We start from the raw sequence: 19,150 nt of genomic DNA on the forward strand, positions 1-19,150 counted from the left end.
GCTGCCAAACTAACCCTGATTCAGAGGACCATCCTACCCATGCTGAGATACCTACTGCAACCCTCATCCTCCACATACAGCACCCGTTCTGCCAGTCACATTCTGTTAAAGGTCCCCAAAGCACACACATCTCTGGGTCGCTCGTCTTTTCAGTTCGCTGCAGCTAGCGACTGGAACGAGCTGCAACAAACACTCCAACTGGACAGTTTTATCTCAATCTCTTCATTCAAAGACTCAATCATGGACACTCTTACTGACAGTTGTGGCTGCTTTGTGTGATGTATTGTTATCTCTACCTTCTTGCCCTTTGTGCTGTTGTCTGTGCCCACTAATGTTTGTACCATGTTTTGTGCTGATACCATGTTGTGCTGCTGCCATGTTGTGTTGCTACCATGTTGTTGTCATGTTGTGTTGCAACCATGCTGTGTTGTCATGTGTTGCTGCCTTAGTATGTTATTGTCTCTCCTTATGTATTGTTGTGGTATCTCTCTTGTCGTCATGTGTGTTTTGTCCTATATTTTTATTTTATTTTGAATCCCAGCCCCCGTCCCCGCAGGAGGCCTTTTGGTAGGCCATCACTGTAGATAAGAATTTGTTCTTAACTGACTTGCCTAGTTAAATAAAGGTTAAAAAAATACATTAAAAAATGACTGTCTGTGAGTGGACTATCCTGGTTAAATAAATAAGTGAATAGGCCCTATTTTTTATTTTACTTAACCAGGCACCTCAGTTAAGAACAAAGTCTTATTTTACAATGACAGCCTACCCCGGCCAAACCCTCCACTAACCCGGACGACGCTGGGCCAATTGTGCACTCACGGCTGGTTGTGATACAGCCCGGGATCGAACCAGGGTCTGCAGTGATGCCTCTAGCACTGAGATGCAGTGCCTTAGACCGCTGCACCACTCGGGAGCCCATTTTCTAGGACGGCTTTATGTTCTTCTGTTGTTTTATACTAAAAACAAAATGATATTTGTATTCCTACTGCTTATCTGTGAGAGCCACACACACACACACACACACACACACACACACACACACTCACACACACAGTGTTTATCTGTAAGAGCCAGTTTAAGACACATATGCAGAGAGGTTCAAAGGAGCCTAGACAAGCACCATTAACCACTCATGAGGAGTGGTGTGTGTGTGTGTGTGTGTGTGTGTGTGTGTGTGTGTGTGTGTGTGTGTGTGTGTGTGTGTGTGTGTGTGTGTGTGTGTGTGTGTGTGTGTGTGTGTGTGTGTGTGTGTGTGTGTGTGTGAGTGTGTGTGTCTGTTGTAACTGAATGTTACAATGAACACTTAACCACACTTCGCTGGAGTGCATAAACGTGGTGTTAATATGCAATTCACGAAAAGACTAAGCTAATACACACACACACACTTTACTCACGCCATCATCTACTCTCAAACTGCAGATAAGTTCTTTAGCCGCAAATCCCGTTGGTCTTAAACAGCTGGACCTCCTTGGCTACATCATAATGTGGCCATTCAGCAGATGCTTCAATGCAAAGTGACTGACAGAACAGTGGACATTGATCCAATGGAACTATACCCTCAGGATAGCTACCTGATCTGGGAATACTTAACTGGTGAACATAATGTGGTGGAATTCATTCTGATCCTCCCTACTTTACATGAGTGTGTGGTGGAGGCAAGGAAACCTGTTAAGAGATTTGGGACACATCCATATCCACTGACCTTTTCAGGACAGTGCAAAAGAATCCACTTAAGAGTGTAGGAACCTATCCTATTGTATTGGTCCGTCCCTAATTTTCATCTGCTCTCCTCATCTCCGCAGCATGCACCTAATTCAGATCCCGGTCACCTCTCATTTTGGCTGCTGACACCCAACTCTCAGTGCCACACACACACAGGCACACACACACACACACACACACACACACACACACACACACACACACACACACAGAGAGAGAGACACACATACTCTCTCTCTTTCCAACTCTCTGTCACGCTGTGAAATTGATATCGACAATTCAATTCCCCCATCAGAGACTGTCAATTTGCCTTTGACCCTGATAGGCTTCCATAGCTCGGTAAAGGTAATACGCCACATATAAAAAAGCAATTTGTCTCTGTGATCCTAGCCTGGCTGATGCGACCCACGTGACCACACAGCGAGGAAGAGCTGTGACTCACCAGTCTGGACAGGAGGCCATTTGTTAATGCAATATTAGCTCAGAAATTGATTGGTTCTCTCAATTGTTGTTTTTTTTCCTGGCGGGTCGAGACCTCTCGTTGTTCGGATTTGAAAATGTGTAATTGGAAGGGTGCGGCGCTCGGGGGCTGTGTGTGGCTGTTGCTGTTGGTAGTTGAGTGAGAAAGACAGCAAGGGGAACCAATCATTATTAGTCCTGCCCAGAAACTAGAATATGCATATAATTATTAGCTTTGGAGAGAAAACACTCTAAAGTTTCTAAAACTGTTTGAATGGTGTCTGTGAGTATAACAGAACTCCTATGGCAGGCAAAAACCTGAGATGGTTCTGTTCAGGAAGTACCCTGTATGACCATTTATTTGCTTTCTTTGACATCTCTTCCAAAAACTAAGGATCTCTGCTGTTACGTGACACTTCCCACGTCTCCAATGGAGTCTCAGAGCCCGCGAAAAACAGGAATGACGTAATTCAAAGCCCTGGCTGAAACAAAGGAGAGCAAAAGCTAAGTGGTCACTCAGTGGACTAAGCCTTACGCTCGCGACCCGCCCCGCCCCCGGCTTTCGGTTTTTCCCTCAGTATACAGACAGGCAGATTCCCGGTCGGAATATTATCGCTTTTCTACGAGATAAATTGCATAAAAATTGGTTTTAAACAGCGGTTGACATGCTTCGAAGTACGGTAATGGAATATTTAGAATTTTTTTGTCACATTCTGCGCCATGCTCGTGGCCGAGATTTAGCGTTGGGATAGTGTCTAGAACGCACGAACAAAACGTCTTCATGGAACATAACGATGGATTATTTGGGACCAAACCTACATTTGTTATTGAAGTAGAAGTCCTGGGACTGCATTCTGACGAAGAACAGGAAAGGTAAGAACATTTTTCTTATAGGAAATGTGATTTTGGTGAAGGCTAAACTGGGTGAGTGTCTAAATAGCTAGCCCGTGATGGCTGGGCTATGTACTTAGAATATTGCAAAATGTGCTTCATCCGAAAAGCTATTTTAAAATCGGACATATCGAGTGCATAGAGGAGTTCTGTATCTATAATTCTTAAAATTATTGTTATGCTTTTTGTGAACGTTTATCGTGAGTAATTTTGTAAAATCACCGGAAGTGTTCGGTGGGTATGCTAGTTCTGAACGTCACATGCTAATGTAAAAAGCTGGTTTTTGATATAAATATGAACTTGATTGAACAGACATGCATGTATTGTATAACATAATGTCCTAGGTGTGTCATCTGATGAAGATCATAAAAGGTTAGTGCTGCATTTAGCTGTGGTTTGGGTTTATGTGACATGATATGCTAGCTTGAAAAATGGGTGTCTGATTATTTCTGGCTGGGTACTCTGCTGACATAATCTAATGTTTTGCTTTCGCTGTAAAGCCTTTTTGAAATCGGACAGTGTGGTTAGATAAAGGAGAGTCTTGTCTTTAAATAGCTGTAAAATAGTCATATGTTTGAAAAGTGGAAGTTTTCGGATTTTAGAGGAGTTTGTATTTCGCGCCCCGCCCATCATTGGATATTGGAGCAGACGTTCCGCTAGCGGAACGTGTAGATGTAAGAGGCTAGACACTCATTTAGTAATATTAGTTATTCTGTTTGAACCCTATCCCAAACCTTAACCCTAACTTAACCCTATCCCAAACCTTAACCCTAACTTAACCCTAACCCTAATCTTAACCCTAACCTTAACCCTAACCTTAACCCTAACCTTAACCCTAACCCTAACCTTAACCCTAACCTTAACCCTAACCCTAACCCTAACCTTAACCCTAACCCTAACCTTAACCCTAACCTTAACCCTAGCCTTAACCCTAACTCTAACCTTAACCCTAACCTTAACCCTAACCTTAACCCTAACCTTAACCCTAACCTTAACCCTAGCCTTAACCCTAACCCTAACCTTAACCCTAACCTTAACCCTAACCCTAACCTTAACCCTAACCTTAACCACTATGAATGAATGCCTAAACGTATGTTTTGATTTCACTTTTGCACAGTTTGACTGACAGCTGACATATGTCAAAATATGCTGTTATTAAAACACTAATTAGAGAGGCCTTATCTCTCTCTCTGTATCTTTGTGTGTATCTCTCTGTATCTCTCTCTCTCTCGCTGTATCTTTGTGTATCTCTCTCTGTATCTCTCTCTCTGTGTCTTTGTGTATCTCTCTCTATATTTCTGTGTATCTTTCTCTGTAGCTCTCTTTATCGTAGTTATCTCTCTCTGTATCTCTCTCTCTCTGTATCCATGTGTATCTCTCTCTGTATCTCCCTCTCTTTCTCTGTATCATTGTGTATCTCTCTATGTATCTCTCTCTGTGTCTCTCTGTATCTCTCTCTCTCTCTGTATCTTTGTCTCTCTGTATCCATGTGTATCTCTCTCTGTATCTCTCTCTCTTTCTCTGTATCTTTGTGTATCTCTCTATGTATCTCTCTCTCTCTCTGTATCTTTGTCTCTCTCTCTCTCCCGGCATCGTTTGTCCCTGGTATTATATTCCCCGTCTCTTTCAACAAGAACCACAAGGAATATGATTGACTGAGAGGAAACAAAGCTTCCGGTCCCCCTCTTTTGAGATGAAGTGTGGAAGAAAAGAAAGAAATGAATTCATTTATTATTTTTAGTTTTCAAAGGGTTATTTTTTGCTGTTCCTTATCACCTCTCGAAATCTGCGTTTTAATTAACTCTTGCGGCTGACAGTGTGGTGTGTGTGTGTGTGGCTGGCAGACAGACAAGGCTAATTATAGAGTTCTGGAAGGCAGGTGAATGGCTCCAGAATGAACATCAGAAGAGAAGCACATCTATCTATCTATCTGTCTGTCTGTCTGTCTGTCTGTCTGTCTGTCTGTCTGTCTGTCTGTCTGTCTGTCTGTCTGTCTGTCTGTCTGTCTGTCTGTCTGTCTGTTCAGTCTAATAACAACTGCTTGCTTGAAGCATCACAATACAGCCACCTGTAGCATTCTTCTGGAAAACTCCAGAGCAAGACAGTCAGATATAGACAGGTAACTGGCAAAATAAAGGAAACACTTGAGTAAATGAGGGATACAACGTATATTGAAAGCAGGTGCTTCCACACAGGTGTGGTTCCTGAGTTAATTAAGCAATTAACATCCTATCATGCTCATAAAAAAAGCCCAATTGTCAGTTATGTTGGTTACCATAGCTAGAAGAAGAGATCTCAGTGACTTTGAAAAAGAGGTCTCAAAGGAGCATAGGGGGTTTAAATGGTGTGTGTGTGTGTGTGTGTGTGTGTGTGTGTGTGTGTGTGTGTGTGTGTGTGTGTGTGTGTGTGTGTGTGTGTGTGTGTATGTGTGTGTCTCACCCGAGACAGTGTTTTCCACCCCCATCAACAAAATAACAAATGATGGAATTTCTTGTGGAAGAATGGTGCCGCATCCCTCCAATAGAGATTCAGAATCTATGCCAAGGTGCATTGAAGCTGTTCTGGCTCTTAGTGGCCCAATGTCATATTTGGACACTTTATGTCAGTGTTTATTTTGTCAGTTACCTGTACGACTAAATGTTGTATTCCATTGTATCTTTCTCTGCTCTCCACCTGGTGGAGATCTCATCCCCAACTATCAAACCTCCTCCATCAACAGAGACCTCCGACTATCAAACCTCCTCTATCAACAGAGACCTCCGACTATCAAACCTCCTCTATCAACAGAGACCTCCGACTATCAAACCTCCTCTATCAACAGAGACCTCCGACTATCAAACCTCCTCTATCAACAGAGACCTCCGACTATCAAACCTCCTCTATCAACAGAGACCTCCGACTATCAAACCTCCTCTATCAACAGAGACCTCCGACTATCAAACCTCCCCTATCAACAGAGACCTCCGACTATCAAACCTCCTCTGTCAACAGAGACCTCCGACTATCAAACCTCTATCAACAGAGACCTCCGACTATCAAACCTCCTCTATCAACAGAGACCACCGACTATCAAACCTCCTCTATCAACAGAGACCTCCGACTATCAAACCTCCTCTATCAACAGAGACCTCCGACTATCAAACCTCCTCTATCAACAGAGACCTCCGACTATCAAACCTCCCCTATCAACAGAGACCTCCGACTATCAAACCTCCTCTATCAACAGAGACCTCCGACTATCAAACCTCTATCAACAGAGACCACCGACTATAATCTAGATCAGGGCTCTCCAACCCTGTTCTTAGAGAGATACCCTCCTGTAGGTTTCCACTCCAACCCTGTTCTTAGAGAGATACCCTCCTGTAGGTTTCACTCCAACCCTGTTCTTAGAGAGATACCCTCCTGTAGGTTTCCACTCCAACCCTGTTCTTAGAGAGATACCCTCCTGAAGGTTTCCACTCCAACCCTGTTCCTGGAGAGAAACCCTCCTGTAGGTTTCCACTCCGACCCTGTTCTTAGAGAGATACCCTCCTGTAGGTTTCCACTCCAACCCTGTTCCTGGAGAGCTACCCTCCTGTAGGTTTCCACTCCAACCCTGTTCTTAGAGAGATACCCTCCTGTAGGTTTCCACTCCAACCCTGTTCCTGGAGAGATACCCTCCTGTAGGTTTCCACACCAACCCTGTTCTTAGAGAGATACCCTCCTGTAGGTTTCCACTCCAACCCTGTTCCTGGAGAGATACCCTCCTGTAGGTTTCCACTCCAACCCTGTTCTTAGAGAGATACCCTCCTGTAGGTTTCCACTCCAACCCTGTTCCTGGAGAGCTACCCCCCTGTAGGTTTCCACTCCAAACCTGTTCCTGGAGAGCTACCCTCCTGTAGGTTTCCACTCCAACCCTGTCCTTAGAGAGATAACCTCCTGTAGGTTTCCACTCCAAACCTGTTCCTGGAGAGCTACCCTCCTGTAGGTTTCCACTCCAACCCTGTTCTTAGAGAGATACCCTCCTGTAGGTTTCTACTCCAACCCTGTTCCTGGAGAGCTACCCTCCATGAGGTTTCCACTACAACCCTGTTCTTAGAGAGATACCCTCCTGTAGGTTTCCACTCCGACCCTGTTCTTAGAGAGATACCCTCCTGTAGGTTTCCACTCCAACCCTGTTCCTGGAGAGCTACCCTCCTGTAGGTTTCCACTCCAACCCTGTTCTTAGAGAGATACCCTCCTGTAGGTTTCCACTCCAACCCTGTTCCTGGAGAGATACCTTCCTGTAGGTTTCCACACCAACCCTGTTCTTAGAGAGATACCCTCCTGTAGGTTTCCACTCCAACCCTGTTCCTGGAGAGATACCCTCCTGTAGGTTTCCACTCCAACCCTGTTCTTAGAGAGATACCCTCCTGTAGGTTTCCACTCCAACCCTGTTCCTGGAGAGATACCCTCCTGTAGGTTTCCACACCAACCCTGTTCTTAGAGAGATACCCTCCTGTAGGTTTCCACTCCAACCCTGTTCCTGGAGAGATACCCTCCTGTAGGTTTCCACTCCAACCCTGTTCTTAGAGAGATACCCTCCTGTAGGTTTCCACTCCAACCCTGTTCTTAGAGAGATACCCTCCTGTAGGTTTCCACTCCAACCCTGTTCTTAGAGAGATACCCCCCTGTAGGTTTCCACTCCAACCCTGTTCCTGGAGAGCTACCCTCTTGTAGGTTTTCACTCCAAACCTGTTCCTGGAGAGCTACCCTCCTGTAGGTTTTCACTCCAACCCCGTTGCTGGAGAGACACCCTCCTGTAGGTTTTCAGTGAAAACCTACAGGAGGGTATCTCCAGGAACAGGGTTAGAAAGCCCTGATCTAGATTATAGGCCTCTATTTGGAAGTGGTTGATTATCACTCAAACTAAAAACTTGAAGGATGATTCCACATCTGTTTGGAGCAGATAGAAGCCATCCCTCAAGTTGTCAAAGCCAACATTTAACACAAACGCATACAAGCACGCACACCCAAGAATGCACATGCACACAAATACAAACTCAAATGCATACACACACACATACATGGAAGTCCATGTACGTACACAAATTCACACCCAACCCAGTCCCATACACGCAGGAAATACACACCCAACCCAGTCCCATACACACAGGAAATAAACACCCAACCCAGTCCCATACCCACAGGAAATACACACCCAACCCAGTCCCATACACACAGGAAATACACACCCAACCCAGTCCCATACACACAGGAAATAAACACCCAACCCAGTCCCATACCCACAGGAAATACACACCCAACCTAGTCCCATACACACAGGAAATACACACCCAACCCAGTCCCATACACACAGGAAATACACACCCAACCCAGTCCCATACACACAGGAAATACACACCCAACCCAGTCCCATACCCACAGGAAATACACACCCAAACCAGTCCCATACCCACAGGAAATACACACCCAACCCAGTCCCATACACACAGGAAATACACACCCAACCCAGTCCCATACACACAGGAAATAAAATGAGCAGAACTAGCAACCCCTCAGAATGGCCTGGTGTTATTTTATAGGCATGGGTGAAAGTTCACGCTTAGCTGTGCCCCCTGACTTCCTGCAATACAGAGAGATCATCATTCATGTGTTTACACACACACACACACACACACACACACACACACACACACACACACACACACACACACACACACTACATATGTATGTTGGTGACGGCAGGCTAAGTAAGGAAAAACAGGGTTGATAGTTCACCTTCGGTTAAATGGCAAGCGGGCTGACGTACACACACGTACACACACACATGCATACCCAATTTGTAAGTCGCTCTGGATAAGATAAGAGCGTCTGCTAAATGACTTAAATGTAAATGTAAATGCATACACACACAGAGAGAGAGAGACACACAGACACACACACACACACACACGCACATGCATACACACAGAGAGAGAGACACACAGACACACACAAAAAAAGGAGCTGACGTACGCATACATATACACACATACTTACTATGAAATAAACATGAGATGCTAGGGTTTCAGGCTAACCAGCAGTGATGAGGCTTGGCTGTATACTGTTGTGCTACTGTATGCCAGTAATAACGCTTCGCTGTATAATATACTGCTATACCAGTGATAAGGCTTCACTGTATATATATAAGGCTTCACTGTAATATACTGCTATGGCAGTGATAAGGCTTGGCTGTATAATATTCTGCTATGGCAGTGATAAGGCTTGGCTGTATAATATTCTGCTATGCCAGTGATAAGGCTTGGCTGTATAATATTCTGCTATGGCAGTGATAAGGCTTGGCTGTATAATATTCTGCTATGGCAGTGATAAGGCTTGGCTGTATAATATTCTGCTATGGCAGTGATAAGGCTTGGCTGTATAATATTCTGCTATGCCAGCGATAAGGCTTGGTTGTATAATATTCTGCTATGGCAGTGATAAGGCTTGGCTGTATAATATTCTGCTATGCCAGTGATAAGGCTTGGCTGTATAATAATCTGCTATGCCAGTGATAAGGCTTGGCTGTATAATATTCTGCTATGGCAGTGATAAGGCTTGGCTGTATAATATTCTGCTATGCCAGTGATAAGGCTTGGCTGTATAATATTCTGCTATGGGAGTGATAAGGCTTGGCTGTATAATATTCTGCTATGCCAGTGATAAGGCTTGGCTGTATAATATTCTGCTATGGCAGTGTTAAGGCTTGGCTGTATGATATTCTGCTATGCCAGCGATAAGGCTTGGCTGTATAATATTCTGCTATGCCAGCAATAAGGCTTGGCTGTATAATATTCTGCTATGGCAGCGATAAGGCTTGGCTGTATAATATTCTGCTATGGCAGTGATAAGGCTTGGCTGTATAATATTCTGCTATGCCAGTGATAAGGCTTGGCTGTATAATATTCTGCTATGCCAGTGATAAGGCTTGGCTGTATAATATTCTGCTATTGCAGTGATAAGGCTTGGCTGTATAATATTCTGCTATGGCAGTGATAAGGCTTGGCTGTATAATATTCTGCTATGCCAGTGATAAGGCTTGGCTGTATAATATTCTGTTATGGCAGTGATAAGGCTTGGCTGTATAATATTCTGCTGTGGCAGTGTTAAGGCTTGGCTGTATGATCTTCTGCTATGGCAGATGATGTCAGAGCGCATTACCCACAAACCATGCCTACATGATAGGACGGCCTCTGTTCAGTCTGCTTGCTGTGTGTGTGTGTGTGTGTGTGTGTGTGTGTGTGTGTGTGTGTGCGTGTGAGTGTGCGATTTGATTGTATTGCCAGAAGAGGATGAGAAATAGAGATTAAATTAGTAATTTCAACGTCTAATTTTGATTGACATTTGGCTGAGTTGTCAACTAACGTGAATTCAATGTGAAATCAAAAACAAAAATTCACCATGTCATTGGATTTAGGTTAAAAGTTGTGTGGAAAAGATGTGGAAAGGGAAGGGAAGCGATACAAGAAGGGAGCGGAGGAGTGATTAAAAAAAGTGGGGGCAGGAAATTGAGAGAGAGGGGCCAGAGACTGTTTACCTGCCTTCTGCTGCTGTTGGGCTGGAAGGGACAGGGAAGAGAGGTCCATACAAAAGACCAGTAAAGCTCAGCTCATCTTTGCAGCATGGTGCTGGGAGACTGGCTGAGCTGGCTGAGGTCTAATGGAGGGAGGGGGAGAGAGAGAGAGATCTATTTCACTTTCTTTGGCAATGTAAACATATGTTTCCCCATGCCAATAAAGCCCTTTGAATTGAATTGAGAGAGAAAGACAGGGAGCGAGAGAGCGAGAGGTGAGGGATAGGGAAGTCTGGCTGAGCTTGCTGTGGTCTGAGGCCATCTCTCTCAGCCACTCAGACTAACACATGGTGTCTGTCACCAGCCGTCACCTCTCTGCTCTGTCCCCCAGCTCAGAGCGCGGCCAGCAGCAGCAGTGTGTGTCTCCCTCCACACATCTCCCTCCAAATGAGTGTGTGATTACTAAAGAGCTTGTTACCACTCAATATATTAAGGTAGCAGTTAGCAGAGGAGGAAGAGGCAGGGAGAGGAAGAAGACATGAGGGAAGGAAGAGGGAGATTGAAAGTGACAGAGATAGGATAAATGGAGAGAGGAGAGGGGAGGAGGAGAGAGGAGGGGGAGAGGATCTGAAAGCTGGAAAGCTGAAGCAGAACTGTTGTGTCCACTACTGATAACCAGAGAAAGCATCAGAGATCCTGTTCCACCCCCCAACCCAGGGCTCAGTGATTTTATTTGTCAACCTTAAATCGTGGGAGGAGACTTTGGAACTTGACAAGACTATCATCACCATGCACAAGTGTCTGTCTCTCCATCCCTCTCTGCCTCCCTCTCTGCCTCCCCCTCTGCCTCCCTCTCTGCCTCCCTCTCTGCCTCCCCCTCTCTTTCCCTAGACTTTGCCTATGGTCAAACATGACCTACATACTCTCACACAGCCACACATTTTCTCTGACCAGTCCAATAGGATTTTCCAGAACTGTGTAGAGAGGCCAGTCATCCATTATGCAGAGGCCGGGTGTTGACAGGACTGTTACTGACTGAGGCTGGATCAAAGGAGAGCATTATGAATGTGTAAAATAAACTGTACCACTGCTTGAATCTCTCTCTCTCTGTCTCTCAGGTATACCATCTGTATTCTGAGTTGGCCCTCACCCCTCTCTTCCTCCCTATATTGCCAAATAGCCTCTCCTCCTCTTCCCCCTCTGCTTCCCTTATTATCCTAATGTACCACCTAGTCCTCTCCTCCTCTTCCCCCTCTGCTTCCCTTATTATCCTAATGTACCACCTAGTCCTCTCCTCCTCTTTCCCCCTCTGCCCCCCTTATTATCCTAATGTACCACCTAGTCCTCTCCTCCTCTTTCTCCCTCTGCCCCCCTTATTATCCTAATGTACCACCTAGTCCTCTCCTCCTCTTTACCCCTCTGCCCCCTTATTATCCTAATGTACCACCTAGTCCTCTCCTCCTCTTTCCTCCTCTGCTCCCCTTATTATCCTAATGTACCACCTAGTCCTCTCCTCCTCTTTACCCCTCTGCCCCCTTATTATCCTAATGTACCACCTAGTCCTCTCCTCCTCTTTCCTCCTCTGCCCCCTTATTATCCTAATGTACCACCTAGTCCTCTCCTCCTCTTTCCTCCTCTGCCCCCCTTATTATCCTAATGTATCACCTAGTCCTCTCCTCCTCTTTCCTCCTCTGCCCCCCTTATTATCCTAATGTACCACCTAGTCCTCTCCACCTAGTCCTCTCCTCCTCTTCCCCCTCTGCTTCCCTTATTATCCTAATGTACCACCTAGTCCTCTCCTCCTCTTTCCCCCTCTGCCCCCCTTATTATCCTAATGTACCACCTAGTCCTCTCCTCCTCTTTACCCCTCTGCCCCCCTTATTATCCTAATGTACCACCTAGTCCTCTCCTCCTCTTTCCTCCTCTGCTCCCCTTATTATCCTAATGTACCACCTAGTCCTCTCCTCCTCTTTCCTCCTCTGCCCCCTTATTATCCTAATGTACCAACTAGTCCTCTCCTCCTCTTTACCCCTCTGCCCCCTTTATTATCCTAATGTACCACCTAGTCCTCTCCTCCTCTTTCCCCCTCTGCCCCCTTATTATCCTAATGTACCACCTAGTCCTCTCCTCCTCTTTACCCCTCTGCCCCCTTATTATCCTAATGTACCACCTAGTCCTCTCCTCCTCTTTCCCCCTCTGCCCCCCTTATTATCCTAATGTACCACCTAGTCCTCTCCTCCTCTTTCTCCCTCTGCTCCCCTTATTATCCTAATGTACCACCTAGTCCTCTCCTCCTCTTTACCCCTCTGCCCCCTTATTATCCTAATGTACCACCTAGTCCTCTCCTCCTCTGCCCCCCTTATTATCCTAATGTACCACCTAGTCCTCTCCTCCTCTTTACCCCTCTGCTCCCCTTATTATCCTAATGTACCACCTAGTCCTCTCCTCCTCTTTCCTCCTCTGCTCCCCTTATTATCCTAATGTACCACCTAGTCCTCTCCTCCTCTTTCCCCCTCTGCTCCCCTTATTATCCTAATGTACCACCTAGTCCTCTCCTCCTCTTTACCCCTCTGCCCCCTTATTATCCTAATGTACCACCTAGTCCTCCTCCTCTTTACCCCTCTGCCCCCCTTATTATCCTAATGTACCACCTAGTCCTCTCCTCCTCTTTCCTCCTCTGCCCCCCTTATTATCCTAATGTACCACCTAGTCCTCTCCTCCTCTTTCCTCCTCTGCCCCCCTTATTATCCTAATGTACCACCTAGTCCTCTCCTCCTCTTCCCCCTCTGCCCCCCTTATTATCCTAATGTACCACCTAGTCCTATCCTCCTCTTTCCCCCTCTGCCCCCTTATTATCCTAATGTACCACCTAGTCCTCTCCTCCTCTTTCCTCCTCTGCTCCCCTTATTATCCTAATGTACCACCTAGTCCTCTCCTCCTCTTTCCTCCTCTTTCCTCCTCTGCTCCCCTTATTATCCTAATGTACCACCTAGTCCTCTCCTCCTCTTTCCCCCTCTGCTCCCCTTATTATCCTAATGTACCACCTAGTCCTCTCCTCCTCTTTCCTCCTCTGCCCCCTTATTATCCTAATGTACCACCTAGTCCTCTCCTCCTCTTTCCCCCTCTGCCCCACTTATTATCCTAATGTACCACCTAGTCCTCTCCTCCTCTTTACCCCTCTGCCCCCCTTATTATCCTAATGTACCACCTAGTCCTCTCCTCCTCTTTCCCCCTCTGCTCCCCTTATTATCCTAATGTACCACCTAGTCCTCTCCTCCTCTTTCCCCCTCTGCTCCCCTTATTATCCTAATGTACCACCTAGTCCTCTCCTCCTCTGCCCCCCTTATTATCCTAATGTACCACCTAGTCCTCTCCTCCTCTTTACCCCTCTGCCCCCCTTATTATCCTAATGTACCACCTAGTCCTCTCCTCCTCTCCTCCTCTGCTCCCCTTATTATCCTAATGTACCACCTAGTCCTCTCCTCCTTTTTCCCCCTCTGCTCCCCTTATTATCCTAATGTACCACCTAGTCCTCTCCTCCTCTTACCCCTCTGCCCCCTTATTATCCTAATGTACCACCTAGTCCTCCTCCTCTTTACCCATCTGCCCCCCTTATTATCCTAATGTACCACCTAGTCCTCTCCTCCTCTTTCCTCCTCTGCCCCCCTTATTATCCTAATGTACCACCTAGTCCTCTCCTCCTCTTTCCTCCTCTGCCCCCCTTATTATCCTAATGTACCACCTAGTCCTCTCCTCCTCTTTCTCCCTCTGACCCCCTTAATATCCTAATGTACCACCTAGTCCTCTCCTCCTCTTTCCTCCTCTGCTCCCCTTATTATCCTAATGTACCACCTAGTCCTCTCCTCCTCTTTCCCCCTCTGCTCCCCTTATTATCCTAATGTACCACCTAGTCCTCTCCTCCTCTTTCCTCCTCTGCCCCCTTATTATCCTAATGTACCACCTAGTCCTCTCCTCCTCTTTCCCCCTCTGCCCCCCTTATTATCCTAATGTACCACCTAGTCCTCTCCTCCTCTTTACCCCTCTGCCCCCCTTATTATCCTAATGTACCACCTAGTCCTCTCCTCCTCTTTCCCCCTCTGCTCCCCTTATTATCCTAATGTACCACCTAGTCCTCTCCTCCTCTTTCCCCCTCTGCTCCCCTTATTATCCTAATGTACCACCTAGTCCTCTCCTCCTCTGCCCCCCTTATTATCCTAATGTACCACCTAGTCCTCTCCTCCTCTTTACCCCTCTGCCCCCCTTATTATCCTAATGTACCACCTAGTCCTCTCCTCCTCTTCCCCCTCTGCTCCCCTTATTATCCTAATGTACCACCTAGTCCTCTCCTCTTTTCCCTCCCACTTCATTCTTCTGTAGGGGATGAGAGTGTTGCTACGATAACATCCCTGTTGTTTTATCCTACCTGCTCCAGTACATTCTGCCTAAGGGAAAGATAAGACTGTCTCACACTTACAGTACTATAGGCAAATCAGCCACATGCAGAGACAACACACACACTTTCACTGTAACGAGAGTCACTGAAGAAAATGGCCTTGGGCTGAAGCCTTTGAGAGAAGCTGAGTAAGACTCTATCTGCATCTCAAATGGAACCCTTTCCCCTATATAGTGCACTACTTTTGACCGGGACCTGTATGGCTCCAGTCAAACATTGTGCAACAATAGGGAATATAGTGCCAACCAAGTGTATACCTATGATAACTCACAGCAGCACCAATATCTCTCTGTGTACCCTATTGGATATCTGGCAGTGAAACAGTACAGCTGACTGACTGACTGACTGGCTGACGGACTGGTTGGCTGACGGGCTGACAGACTGGCAGATGGACTGGCAGACGGACTGGCTGACGGGCTGGCTGGCTGACTGACTGGCATACGGACTGGCTGACAGACTGGCTGGCTGACTGGCAGATGGACTGGCAGACGGACTGGCAGATGGACTGGCTGACGGACTGGCTGGCTGACTGGCAGACGGACTGGCAGACGGAGTGGCTGGCTGACGGGCTGACTGACTGGCTGACTGACTGACTGGCTGACTGGCTGGCTAGGTGTTGCAAACATGCTGTACAAGATGAAAAAGAGGGGGAAGAGATGATTAGAGGAAGAGGGTATAAAGGGAAGAGGTGCTCTGCAACATGAAAGAAAGAAGGGGAAAAAGAGCGATGTACTCCAGTTCCATTTTCTCCTCTGTTTTCTATCCCTCCTTCTGGGGAAGAAACAAGTTGCTAATGGACTTGGTGGTGCTTTGAAGATGTAGCTGGCGTGTGTGTTTGTGTATGTCAGGCCTAGCTATGTGTGTGTGTGAATGTGTGTGTGTCTGTGTGTGTGTGTTATGGAGGTACAATAATGACAGAAGTGCACAAGCATGCAAAGTATGATTTGCACATGTATAATCCGTTTTTGCAGAAAATATTTGCAAACATGTAACTTCTTTGAGAATAAATGCAGCAACAGTCGAAAGCGCATAATGTGATGTGGGAATAAATACAACAACACTTGCAAACAATTTAACTTGATATGTGAACAAATTCACCAGTAGAGAAAAACACGAGAGCTCTGGTGGGCGGGCTTTTCTTCCAGCCAATTAGGTGAGGTGTTGTCATTCTGGAACATACTTTCAAGCAGTCTTGGAAGTACGCTTTCCACTGTGCTAAATATGGATCAAATTTGATAAAATTACTAAATGATATTCACAGAATTTAAACGCTACAGCAAGGCGTTGGTGAGGAAGATGAAAAAACTGATTCCACATAGCACAGCCTCCACAAAGCTGATGCTAGCTAGCGTTAGAGCCTTCTTTACCTAGCCTGTATCTAGAGGTTCTAGCTATGTAGCTACTTGTCATTTGGTTGAGACTAACATTGCTTTATAAAAGTATGGTTTGCTCTGTGTATATTTGGTGTGTCGTTGGTTAGCAAGCTGAGATGTCTGCTCAAGATGGCTAACATTAGCTAGCTTGCTAGTGATGTTTTGAGGAGAGCAGGCTAGCTCCCTGTAGAATCAAGAGGGGATAGGAGAGAAGATTAGATGTGCAATTGCTTCAATCGGGCTGTTTCAGTACCCAGACGAGATGACAGCATTGTCGAACCAATCCAATGATAGACATGTTATTGGCTTACTATGAGCTGCTTTCCCTGAAAATGTCCATCTTATATAGCTAGCTAACTGTTGTTGTTCAAGCGCAATGTCCATTAAATGTTACAGCCACAACATGATGATCATGGCTGGCTCCCGAGAGGCGTAGCGGTCTAAGGCACCGCATCTCAGTGCTAGAGGCGTCACTACAGTCACCCCGGTTCGGATCCAGGCTGTATCACAACCGGACGGGATTGGGTGTAGGCCGGTTTGGCCAATTGTGCGCCGTCATTGTAAATAAGAATTTGTTCTTAACTAACTTGCCTAGTTAAATAAAGGCTAAATAAATTGTTTTAAATCATGTAGTCATGCATCTGCAGACCACAGAGGAGGAGAAAAGCCTGCTTAGGGTCAGCTAGCTAGCTGGCTATAATATCAGATAGACATTTCCTAGCAAAAGCATGTACAGAGCTAGCTATCTGTAGAGACATTACTATTTGAAACCACCACATGCACAGCATCTGTATCTGTGTTACATTCCATATTATGTATTCATCTCTTTGTACTGTATCGCTATCTGTCTCAAGTTGTAAAAATCCTCATCATAAAGAATAGTGAATTCTGTCGAATTGTCAAGTGGACTGAATTTCTCATTAAAATGATGATGTGCCTCTCCTTCAGATCTGCCAAGCACAACTCTGTCTTTGTTAGCCACACGACCACTGCCTCGGTGGTTGGGTAAGCTCCTTCCTAGATGGCCCTGTCCAGGGGTGACATTGAACGGGGGCCACAGTGTCTCCCAACCCCACAACAGCTTATGTGTCGGGGGGCAAGGTTCAGCTTGTCTTATCTGGACCCGTATTCACAAAGCGTTGTAAAGTAGGAGTGCAGATCTATGAAGAATGTTGCCATTTAGATCATAATGAATCAAATGATATGCACTGGTTGGACCTGACCCTAGATCAGCACTCCTACTCTTTGATGCTTTTGTGAATAATGTGTGATCTTAGGCATGCTCCCACTAATCTCTCCTCCCTCTTTCGCTCTGTCTCCCCTCCCGGAGGAACTGAGCCTCTATTCGTGCTGCAGCTGTGGACTGATTTCACCGTGCGTGCTACCTTGTCCCGGACCCCTGCTGATCAAGCTCTCCTTCCCTCTCTCCTTCCCAGTCTCCTTCCCCTCTTCCCTCTCTGCTTCCCCTCTTTCCTCTCTCATTCCCTCTCTCCTTCCCTCTCTCCTTCCCCTCTTCCCTCTCTCATTCCCTCTCCTTCCCCTCTTTCCTCTCTCATTCCCTCTCTCCTTCCCCTCTTCCTTCTCTCCTTCTCCTCTTCCCTCTCTCCTTCCCCTCTTCCCTCTCTCCTTCCCCTCTTCCCTCTCTCCTTCCCCTCTTCCCTCTCTCCTTCCCCTCTTCCCTCTCTCCTTCCCTCTCTCCTTCCCTCTCTCCTTCCCCTCTTCCCTCTCTCCTTCCCTGTCTCCTTCCCTGTCTCCTTCCCCTCTTCCCTTTCTCCTTCCCTGTCTCCTTCCCCTCTCTCCTTCCCTGTGTCCTCCCCCTCTTCCCTGACCCTCTCTCTCAGTATGGCTGATTGGTTTGTGACCCTGTTATCCAGAGACATGTGGTAGCTTCCCTGTTTGTTTCTTCTCCTTCCCACCTCTCACACACACTGAGCAGGGCCAAATACAGGGCAGCAGGGTACATGAAGCACCTACACACACACACACACACACACACACACACACACATGCATGCTCAGTCACACGCACTACACGTACAGCCCTGAGAGCTATACAAATATGAATTTGAATCACAGGTGTTATAATGAATCTAATTGCCGTGGAATATTGTAGGTGGACAGAGTATTTGAAGTATCAGAAACGTTTTCCATAAAGATGGTGTAACCACTTTAGGCTACAAACTGATCAGACTACTAGTCCTAATATGGTGCATTTGAATTGAATTCAAATTCTATTTTGAATAACATCAGTCCTAAATTCTAAAGGGTTAACCTTGATAATTATCATTTTTACACCAGAATGTCACGTAGTCTACCGAAGGTTACTCCTCTCCCTTTTCGGGCGGCGCTCGGAGTCGCCGGCCTACTAGCTGCCACCAATCCCCTTTTCCCTTTTCGTTTGGTTTTGTCTGTCTTGTGTTACACCTGTTTTGAGTTGAGTTCATTAGCGGGGTATTTAGTCTTGCTTTCTGGTTGAGGTTTTGTGCGGGATTGTTTGTTGTTACTTGTTGTGGGGTTGTTTTTCTCTTCTCTTCTCTTCTCTTCTCTTCTCTTCTCTTCTCTTCTCTTCTCTTCTCTTCTCTTCTCTTCTCTTCCTCTCTCTTCTCTTCTCTTTCTCTCTCTTCCTCTTCTCTTCTCCTACACAAAAAACTCCCCTTCCCCCCCCTCATTCTCTTCGAATTCTCTTCTCTTCCTTCTCTTCTCTTCTCATTCTCTTCTC

Source organism: Salmo trutta, unplaced genomic scaffold (assembly GCF_901001165.1).
Source record: "Salmo trutta unplaced genomic scaffold, fSalTru1.1, whole genome shotgun sequence".
Taxonomy (NCBI): domain Eukaryota; kingdom Metazoa; phylum Chordata; class Actinopteri; order Salmoniformes; family Salmonidae; genus Salmo; species Salmo trutta.